At 43.8% G+C, this 11,348-nt stretch overlaps 1 protein-coding gene across 2 annotated transcripts in view; it reads right to left on the bottom strand.

Annotated features, from left to right (window-relative positions):
• The window catches only part of LOC143285032 (beta-1,3-galactosyltransferase 1-like), a 151,453-nt gene extending 149,986 nt beyond the window's left edge, over positions 1–1,467 (bottom strand). For both annotated transcript variants that reach the window (XM_076592207.1, XM_076592208.1), the window contains exon 1: positions 1,361–1,467. The gene's annotated coding sequence lies outside the window, so the exon portion shown is untranslated. The remainder of the gene's footprint in view (positions 1–1,360) is intronic.
• Positions 1,468–11,348: the final 9,881 nt, after the last annotated feature.

Here is an 11,348-nt window from a genome sequence, read left to right on the forward strand (position 1 = left end):
ACGGCGAAAGAGACGACGTTAACAGCGTTTCACCCCAATTACCATCATCAAAATATTGCAAGCGGAAGGCTTTTATACTGAAGAGGTTAATGTGGACAAAGAATACCACAATTCTGACGACGGAAGCTAAAGGTTGGGTCATTCAGACACCCACTGGACATCCGAGGGGTCTGTTTAGAGGAGGAGAGAGGACTGGTCGTACTGAGTGAGTTAAAATACTGTATAGAAAGAACACTCATTCTTTCTTAGAATAGCTGGACCCATTGGAACTCATACTGATTCCGTCCCGAGTAGAAACATTGGTGATAGTGCCGAATTCTTCGTCAAAGACATCTGTCGCCTGCCTCTCTCTCCTGGAGCACGCAATTCTGACTATCCATACTTTGCTTCTGCTGCTGTTTTTCCTCATTGCCTCGAAAGGAAGAAAAGGGAAGAAAGAGACAGACAGACAGACAGACAGACAGAAGATGTTTATGTGAGGCCGCGTTAAAATGTGTGTGTGTGTGTGTGTGTGTGTGTGTGTGTGTGTGTGTGTGTGTGTGTGTGTGTGTGTGTGTGTTCGTTCGTTCGTTCGTTTATTCATTTATAGTCTGTTCATCTAAGATGACGATATTAGACTGAAAATAAATGATATTATTATTATTTGGATTATTATCATTCCTATCTTAATGATAATTGTTAGTATTAATTAGAATGTTTGTGTGTGTGCGTGTGTGTGTGTGTGTGTGTGTGTGTGTGTGTGTGTGTGTGTTTGGTTCAACTGTTTAATATGTGTTCACATTAAGGTTTTGAGAGGAAGGGAGAGGCAGAGTGAGCGCGTGCGTGTGCTCAAGATTTCCTTTCAATTCTGTTGATGCCACAAGATCCGGCGCCGATGGAAAAGAACCCGTGCGACAATAAACCGAAAACCCAAATCGGTTCGTTTCCGATTTCATCATCGGATTAGCTCTGGTAACACAAAACAGAAATGAATAAAGAAAATGTTTCATCATCAGATTAGCTCTGGTAACACATAAAAACATATAAAAGAAATGAATAAAGAAAAGATTTCATCATCAGATTAGCTGTAGTAACACATGAAAGAAATGATTTAAGAAAAAGGTTTCATCATCAGATTAGCTCTGGTAACACATAAAAGAAATGAATGTAAAAAAAAACAAAAAAACACACACAAAAAAAACAACATTTCATCATCAGATTAGTTCGGGTGATACATAAAAGAAATGAATAAAGAAAAAGAGCTTTGGATATTTTCTCGATATACGTGATAGAAATGAATCAGATTTCACACGGCGGAAATCAACGGTTAGTTAATGGACAAGAGGATTCCAAACAAGCGGTAGATATCTTGTTTACTTACACGTGTCCCCGGTGTCTGTGGAGTCCGCAGAACTAAAGCCCCCCCCCCACCAAGTGTCCGTAAGGTGAAGGTCACTCTGAGGGCAGTCTCGTGGACTCACAGTACCACCACCACCACCACCACCCCCTCACACCAACACACCCACACGCACAACCGTATCGCACAGGAACCGAGAAACTTGTCGTTGTTGTCACCACCACCACTACTACTACTACCACCACCACCACCACAGCAACGACGACGACTACCACCCACCAACCAACCAACCAACCACCCGTTGATATTGTGAGCGGGGTGGAAATCGGTTCCAGAGAGAATCAGCAGCCCACTTCCATCAGCTGAACACACACACACACACAAACACACACAAACACAGACCACCACCACCACCACCACCACCACTACACAACTACACACCCGACACCTCACATCACAGGCTAGGGGAGTCCAAAAGGCAGCAGCGAGCAAAAAACGCCTAGGAGCTTGGCGAGCCTGACACAGGGTTCCACATCAATCAATGAGGTGTGTCTCCTGTGGTCGTGAACGCCGTCGTTCACTTCAACTCAATAACGCGCGCGTTATCATGTGCCTTCCATGGTTCGACGTCGTTTCACCCTCTGGCGCGACTCGGGCTGTGTCCCCAGGTCTCGCGGCTGCACGGCGGCTGTTTGTTGTCTTCTGCAGGCATGGTCCTCGATTGTCTTTTCTCTCCTTCCTTTCCTTTCCTCTCTTTCTCTCGAATTTCTCTCTCAGTTGACGATGGGGAATGAAAGTGGTGGGGGTGGGGGTGGGGGTGGGGGGGTTGACACGGGCGTCGCAACAGCAGCAGTAGCAGCAGCAGCAGCAACACAAGGGAAGACACACCCTCAGAATCGGGTTCTTTTTCTTTTCTTTTCTTTTCTTTCCTTTCTGTTTGTCACTGCTGGCTGTTCCTTCTTACCACCCACCCTCAAGAGCTCGTCCCAGTCATACGTTAAGAGACTTGTTATGTTGGTGGTGGTGGTGGTGGTGGTGGTGGTGATAATAATCATATGCAGGAAATGTCCCTTCCCATCTCCCCAACCCACACCCTCTCTCTCTCTCTCTCTCTCTCTCCCTTTCTAAATCTATCTGTCTGCTCCGTCTTTCTCTCTTCTTTCTGTATCTGTCGCTTTCTCTTTCACACTTTCACTTTCTGGCAGTGCTAAGGGAGGTACTGTGCTTGCGTGGGGGATGGGTTGGGGTGGGGTGGAGTGAGGATGTTGGGTTGGGTGAGGGGGGGGGGGGGGAGCTTAGCAGTCAGACGGCTGTTCGTTCATTCCTTCGATGGCGAGACTCAAGAGTCAACGCTGAAGTTCTCTTTGGCGTTGCATTCACTGTGCGCGGGGGGGGGGGGGGGGGGGGGGGGGGGGGGGGGGGGGGGGGGGGGGGAGGTTCTTCCGTCTTTTTCATACGATGGCGCTCTCTGTGTGTGTGTCTCTCTCTGTCTCTCTCTATCTCTCTCTCTCCTTCTGCCTTTCTGTCTCTGCCTCTCTGTCTCTCCTTTCTCTATCAAACTCTGTGTGTGTGTGTGTATGGGTGGATCGATGCTGGTGCTACGCTTGCTGGCAGCGCCCGCTCTAGCTCTAGCAGCAGGACACAGCAATAGCGGCAGCAGCAGCAGCAGCAGCAGCATGGCATGGCATGGCTACAGCGACAAGCACAGCACGGCACAGCACGGCACGGCACAGCACGGTACGACGCGACGCGTGCGGCGGGATCGGCACAGAGAGGGGTTAGGGGGTAGTGGTGGTGGTGTCGGAATTGTCGTGTGTGCGTGTGTGTGTGTGTGTGTGTGTGTGTGTGTGTGTGTACGTGTGTCTGTGTGTGAGTGTGCCGGCGGCGCCACTCGATCATACATGGAGAGAGAGACAGAGACAGAAAAACAGAGAGAGAGAGAGAGATGACGTCATTCTTCTTCGTGCTTTTCTGCTTATGACTGAGGGGTATAACACACACCCCCGAAAACGGACTATGACTGCCTTCATGGTGGGGGTGGGGAGGGGCAGGTCTGCGGGGGTGGGGGTGGAGGGGTGGTGGTGCTAAAAACGGTCAGATATGTCAAAGCCATTTCGTGTATACGAGTGAACATGGATGTCGCAGACTACGAACGAAGAAGAAGACGAAGAATGAGGAGTTTTTGGGGGTAGGAGGAGGGGGGTGGGTGTTACATTTCGTGTAGTGGTGGGATGGAAGGGGGGCGGTGGTAGGGGTGGGTAGGTTGGGAGGGGGGGGGTGATGATTGCATAGAACCGCCCCCCCCCCCCCCCCCCACACACACACACACATTCGTCTAATATCATTTACAGTGAAAAGACGTTAAACTAAAGAACGAACACACACACACACACACACACACACACACACACACACACACACATACATTCCGTCTGTCTCTCTCTCGGTCTCTCTCCCTCTCTCTCTCTCTATCTCTCTCTCTCTCTCTCTCTTTTTCTCTCACCCCTCTCCCTCCCTCCCTCCGTCACTTTCTCTCTCTCTCTCGCATCAAATTATAGTTCATGCCAAGTCTCGTATATCATCATGTTATTCACATGTTTAGAACAGCAGCAGTGAAACACTCATATATGGGTCGTAGAAGCGGGGGGTTACTGCTGCTTGTCCATAAAAACCTGAGCAAATTCATAACACCAATAGTGGTTAATACCGAGCATGTGGTCTGCATCAAGATTTCTAAGTGCATGCTACAATGGGACAAAGATCTGCTTATGGTATTTGTTTATATCCCACCATCAGGTTCAGTACACTATAAAACATCAAATTTTACTTGCCATATAGATGCCCTTGATCATTGTATTCTAGACTTAATAAATCGTTACCCACAGGCCCATTTGATATGTAGTGGAGACTTTAATGCAAGGACAGCCAATCTCCAAGTAACGTGGTCACACACACCGATCTGACCTCCAGACCCCTCCACTTAACTCCTTTCTTCAAAGAATCAAGGCTGTCAAAAGATGACACATTGAATATTTTTGGTGAAACTATGTTAAATTTCTGTGCATGCTTTGATTTATGTATCATGAACGGTTATAACCATAGTAACTTTAGTCCTGACTACACCTTCATATCAGCACATGGATGTAGCGTTATCGATTACTGCCTTGTTTCCAGCGATTTCATTGACAATATTACCAGTTTTTCAGTTTGCAGCAGAGTTGATTCAGAACATATGCCAGTTTTGTTTGAAATCAAAGGGGAATCACCAGTGCCATGTTCGCTTCATTATGAAACAGAAAGAATTGTCTGGAGAAAGGAAAGGATGACAGAATTTACAAAAATATCTAATAGCGATTTGTTCTTTCATAACATAGATTATGCATCCTCTTTGATTGATACAAATATCAACACAGCTCTTCAGGAACTTACGAGCTGTCTAATGAATGCTAGTGCCTGTGTACGCTCAAAGCGCCCTGCTAGAAGCATTGTCAAAAGAAAAACATGGTTTGATAAAGAATGCCAGGAAAACAAAAGAATAGTTAGATCAGCGCTGACACTTTTTAAAAGATCTGGGAACGTAAATGAGCAAAACATCTATCTACAGCTAAGAAGGAAATATAACAATCTAAAGAACCTGAAAAGGCGTAACTTTAATCAAGGGCGCATCGATTCTCTGATGAGTGTTGCAAACGATTCTCAGGCTTTCTGGTCAGAGATCAGTAAATATCGCAGTAGAACCCACTTAGCTAACAACATTTCTCAGGATGAGTGGCTGGTCCACTTCGACCATCTGCTGAATTCTGGCTATGAAGAGAATCAGCACCAACCTGCACTTAACGTCTCGGATATGGTATTCGATTGTATCCTGGATTCAGACATTACAGCAGAAGAAATTAAGCAAGCCATCCAAGGTCTTAAAAATGGCAAAGCTGCTGGACCAGATGATCTTATAAGTGAAATCTTGAAAGCTTCAATAGACCCAATACTCCCTTTCCTAGTTACATACTTCAACAAACTTTTTAGAGATGGTATTTTTCCAGAGGAATGGACGAAATCTATCATAATCCCTCTATTTAAAAATGGGGATGCTAATGATACTAACAACTATCGGGGTATTTCTCTGATCAATAACTTAAGTAAAGTTTTCACAAGCATTTTGAATAATCGACTCGTTTCTTGGGCAGAAACGAACTCAATTATTTCAGAAGCACAAGCGGGATTTAGAAAATCATATTCCACCACTGACCACATTTTCACTCTGCATGCCTGCATCGAGAAGCATCTGTCAAGAAATAAGAAATTTTATGTAGCATTCATAGATTTCAGTAAAGCCTTCGACAGAGTACAACACAGCCTATTGTTCGGTGTACTGCTTAGAAATGGTGTTAAAGGTAGAATGTTCAATATTTTGAGGAGTATGTATAGTACGATACAATCTTGTGTTAGATGTGGTAATTCATGCACCAAATATTTTAAATGTTTGCAAGGTCTGAAACAAGGATGCTCATTAAGCCCAACTCTATTCTCGTTCTTTATTAATGAGCTTGCACATGAAATGTTTACGCGGGGTAAGCATGGAATACAGTTCCAACCAAATGATATTGAAATCTTTATTTTACTATTTGCTGATGATATTGCTCTTATGTCTTCCACCATTTCAGGTTTACAGAATCAGCTGAATGTTCTACATGAGTGTGCACAAAGATTACGCTTGAAAGTGAACCTAGATAAAAGTAAAGTTATAGTTTTTCGTAAAGGTGGATACTTAGGAAAGAAAGAACATTGGTTTTATGGTCAAGATTGCTTAGAAATAGTTAACTCTTACAAATATTTAGGTGTCCTATTTTCAACTAAACTTAGTTTTGAAGTTGCTACTGGCTTTGAACATGTTATTCGTGCTAAGAAAGCTACCTTCGTAATTTTGAAAACTTTAAGGAAACTTGGATACTATTCTCCTAAACTGTTTTTCAAGCTCTTTGATGCTCAGGTCGTTCCCTCGCTTTTGTATGGCTCGGAGCTATGGGGTTTCAAACCACGAGAATCCATAGAAAGGATCCATTTGCAAGCTTGCAAATTACTGCTAAACGTCCCACCTTTCACTCCTAATGATATGGTATACGGCGAACTTGGAAGATACCCATTGTTTATAAACTCTGCCGCGAGATGTATACTATATTGGTTTCGGCTACACAAACAGCCATTGTCTAGATATTCTAGGAAAGCCTATGATATGCTTTACGACATACAAAACAGAAGTAACAATGCACAAAACTGGGTTACTTACGTAAAGAACCTTCTCTGTACCAATGGTTTCGGTTATGTTTGGATGTTTGGAGCAGTTGGGGATGAGAAACTCTTCATACGCATATTTAAAGAGCGCTTACAGAACTGCTTTTGTCAGCGTTGGTATGCGCATGTGTCAGAAAGCAGGCGCTTTGAATTTTATCACTCGTTTAAAAGCGCCATTGAATGTGAAAAATACCTTGATCACATTAATAATAGATATTTCAAAACAATATTTACACGCTTCAGAATGGGTGTTTCGGCTATAAATAGCCACATCCACCGCTTTTCCCCTGTTGGTCAAATGGGTTGCCCTCTTTGTTCTGCTGACTGTGAAGATGAATTCCATGTACTGTTTGAATGCTCAAACTACAGTGACCTCAGGTTGAAATATTGTATAAATAGTTCCAACTCATACTTGACACGGGATCAGCAATGTGCAAGTATTTTGAATGGTGGACTCGACAGTAAACTAAATCTTTCAAAGTTTCTTTTTCTGGCTTTTAAACGCAGAGACTTAATGAATCATGAATCATTACCAACAACTAGTTAAGGTACGAAAATGATTAATTATGTTTTGCCATTGCCTTTTTCAAGTGTCTTCTCACAAGGATGGTCTCTAGCTGATACAGTGGGGACGAAAGATTTATTTATTCATTTATTTGTTTATCTGTTTACCTGTCTGTTATTTATCTACTTATTTGTGTGCCTTGTGTACGTTTCTTTATGTATATTATGTTTGCAACGGGTCACAGGCCTATACGCAATTAAAACATTTGTTCTTGTTCTTGTTCTTGTTCTCTCTCTCTCTCTCTTTCTCTCTCACCCCTCTCCCTCCCTCCCTCCGTCACTTTCTCTCTCTCTCTCGCATCAAATTATAGTTCATGCCAAGTCTCGTATATCATCATGTTATTCACATCACATCACATCACATCACATCACATCACATCATGCATCACGTTGACTGCATAGAAGTCTTTGTTCTCTGTAGTGCCGGGTTTCAAATAATAATAATAATAATAATAATTAGTATTTTTATGGCGCTGAATCTTGTACAGAGACAAGTAAAAGTACCCAGTCATTCACACGCTTGCATAACTCAATTCACACGCACAAAAATACAGTAGATAGATAGATAGATAGAGAGAGAGAGAGAGAGAGAGAGAGAGAGAGAGAGAGAGAGACGCTTTGACGCTTTGACATTTTTATTGTCATTACCTGTAAGGGTCTATTGACAAGGGGGTGACGGGGATTAATTCTTAAATCCCCTTAAATGCAAAGCAAGAGAGAGACAGACAGACAGACAGACAGACAGACGGATAAAGAGAGAGAGAGAGAGAGAGAGAGAGAGAAGACAGGCTGACAGACAGACAGATAGAGAGAGAGAGAGAGAGAGAGGCAGACAGACCGACGGATAGAGAGAGAGAGAGAGAGAAGACAGGCAGACAGACAGACAGATAGATAGATAGATAGACAGGTAGAGAGAGAGAGAGAGAGAGAGAGAGAGAGAGAGAGAGAGAGATAAGACAGGCAGACAGATAGATAGATAGATAGATAGACAGATAGATAGATAGATAGACAGACAGACATTAGGACAAACAGAGCCATACAAAACCGTCAAACAGCTGACCCTTCTCACACTTGGAGACAATATGCAGCCCACATGTTCGTCGAACAGCGATACGCCGTGCTGTTAATTCAACGTTCCTTCAACCGCAATGATGTGAAGTGTTCCGAAAGTGTTTGTACAGACGCAGTCACGTGTTGTAAAGTGTTTCATAATCGTATCCACTGCCGCAATAAATTATTGTAAAGTGTTCCATAAAGTGTTTCCATAGATATTATAGACCCCCGCCTCCACACACCCACGCCACTCCCCCACCCCCACCCCCCAAACTCCATCAAATTCCATTTATTGTTTTCTGAAGAAGAAAAAAAGCAACAACAACAAAAGAATAATTATTGTTAACGCTCAAATCACTTATTTCTTTTCTTTTGTAGGTCTTCTCGATAAAGTTATTTCTGTTTGGTATGGACAAGAATGTTGTTAATGGCTAGGGGGAAATTATTACTTATCAATGTGTATACTTGCGTGTTTAAGCGGATGGGCGGAGGGGGGCGGGGGGGGGGGGGGGATTGTTTTCTTTTTGTTCTTTTGACATCACTCTTTTTTTTGTTTGTATGTCATGTGGAAAAGAAGTTTGTATCATGTAACGTTTCAATGACCGAACGCAGTGACGCCTCCTTGCAGCTACTGACACTGACACTGACACTGTACCCAGAGGGAAACAAGAATTTTTTTTTTTTTTTTTCCATTCGTGGGCTGCAACTCCCACGTTCACTCGTATACACACGAGTGGGCTTTTACGTGTATGACCGTTTCTACCCCGCCATGTAGGCAGCCATACTCCGCTTTCGGGGGTGTGCATGCTGGGTATGTTCTTGTTTGCATAACCCACATGGATTACAGGATCTTTAACGTGCGTATTTGATCTTCTGCTTGCGTATACACACGAAGGGGGTTCAGGCACTGGCAGGTGTGCACATACGTTGACCTGGGAGATCGTAAAAATCTCCACCCTTTACCCACCAGGCGCCGTCATCGTGATTCGAACCCGGGACCCTCAGATTGAAAGTCCAACGCTTTAACCACTCGGCTATTTCGCCCGTCGAAACAAGAAATAAACTTGTTGCCTTTTTTTTTTTTTTTTTTTTTTGCCTTCACACGTATTCCAAGGAGGCCCCCCACTGCGTTTGGGCAAATCCATATACGCTACTCCATACATGCTAGGCCGATGCCTGACCAGCAGAATAATCCATCGCGCCTAGCTAGACAGGCTTTGGGTGCATGCATACATTTTTGTGTAGTGTACCCAGCAAGAGTTGATTTCTTAGGCCGAATTTTACCAGACAACAACCTTTTTGATGCCGTGGTTTCTCTTCTTTTTTTTTTTTTTCTTTTTTTTTTCAGTATGCAAAGTGCGTGCTGCACACGGGACCTCGATTTATCGTCTCATCCGAATGACACTAGACCCTCCATATGATTTTTTTTCCTCCAAATATGGGAGAAAGGACGAGAGCGGGATTCGAACCCAGACCCGCACAGGCACTGTATTGGCAGATGGACGTCTTTTAACCATTCTGCCACCTTCCTCCTGACTGAAGTTTCTTTGGAAAAAAAAAAGAAAAAAAAAAGAAAAAAGTTTGTTTGAAAGACGATCCAGTTCTAGTTCCCTTGGAGTTTCAGTGAGTTTTTTGGGGTGTTTTTTTTTTGGGGGGGGGGGGGGGGGGGGGGGGGGGGGGGGGGGGGGGGGGGGTTGTTTTGTTGTTGTTGTTGTTGTTGTTGTTGCGGAATTATATGTTGTAACTGTGTCCATGCCTTGTTGTTGCTGTATGATTCATTTTTATCTATCTACTTTTTTTCTGTGTTTTTTTTTTACCCTTCTTCTCAAAGCCTGACTTAGCGCGTTGGGTTACGCTGCTGGTCAGGCATCTGCTTAGCAGGTGTGGTGTAGCGTATGTATGGATTTGTCCGAACGCAGTGACGCCTCCTTGAGTTACTGATATTGATACTGATACTGCTGTATGATTTGACGATAACGATTTTTTTTTTTTTTTTCATGCACTGTGTTTTCCAGACGTCGCCATGCACAGCTGGTAGTTTCACTGTGCCCGACAGCTTCCGAAGAGAGCCCGCGGCAGTGCGGGGTCGTCCCTGACGGGTGGCTTTACGGCGACTTCATTGATGGCAGCAGTTTGGCGCTCTAGGTAAGTTGTTTACTTGTCTGTCTACCTCTCTCTCTCTCTCTCTGTGTGTGTGTGTGTGTGTGTGTGTGTGTGTGTGTGTGTGTGTGTTTTGTTGCTGTTGTTTTTTGTGTGGGTTTGTCGTTGTTTTCGTGGTTGTGCATGTTGTTGTTGTGGTGGTTTTTTTGGTTGTTTTTTTTCTGTTGTTGTTGGTGGTGGTGGTGATGGTAGGTTTGGTTTTTGTGTTTTTTGTGGGTTTTTTTTTTTTTTTTTTTTTGGGGGGGGGGGCGGGGGGGCGGAGGTGTGTGTGTGTGTGTAGGGGGGCGGAGGGGGGTGATGGTCTGTTCTTTAGTATGTGCGTGTGACTGTATTTTGTATTTGTATTTCTTTTTTATCACAACAGATTTCTCTGTGTGAAATTCGGGCTGCTCTCCCCAGGGAGAGCGCGTCGCTACACTACAGCGCCACCCTTTTTTTTTTGTATTTTTTTCCTGCATGCAGTTTTATTTGTTTTTCCTATCGATGTGGATTTTTCTACAGAATTTTGCCAGGAACAACCCTTTTGTTGCTGTGGGTTCTTTTACGTGCGCTAAGTGCATGCTGCACACGAGACCTCAGTTCATCGTCTCATCCGAATGACTAGCGTCGAGATCACCACTCAAGGTCTAGTGGAGGGGGAGAAAATATCGGCGGCTGAACCGTGATTCGAACCAGCGCGCTCAGATTCTCTCGCTTCCTAGGCGGGTGTTCAAAGAGGTACTAGGCCATCACTCCACTCCTGTCTGTCAGTTTCTCTGTCTGCTGTAGTGTGTCGATGATATATGTATATATATATATATATATATATATATATATATATATATATATATCAGTGTCGGATCGTGTTTTTTTGTCAGAAAACGCTGTTATCGCAGCATTGTTTCAGGTCAGATTTATTTGTTTGTTTGTTTTGTTGTTGTTGTTGTTTTTTTTACTCTTTTTTTTT

Source organism: Babylonia areolata, chromosome 8, assembly GCF_041734735.1.
Source record: "Babylonia areolata isolate BAREFJ2019XMU chromosome 8, ASM4173473v1, whole genome shotgun sequence".
Taxonomy (NCBI): domain Eukaryota; kingdom Metazoa; phylum Mollusca; class Gastropoda; order Neogastropoda; family Buccinidae; genus Babylonia; species Babylonia areolata.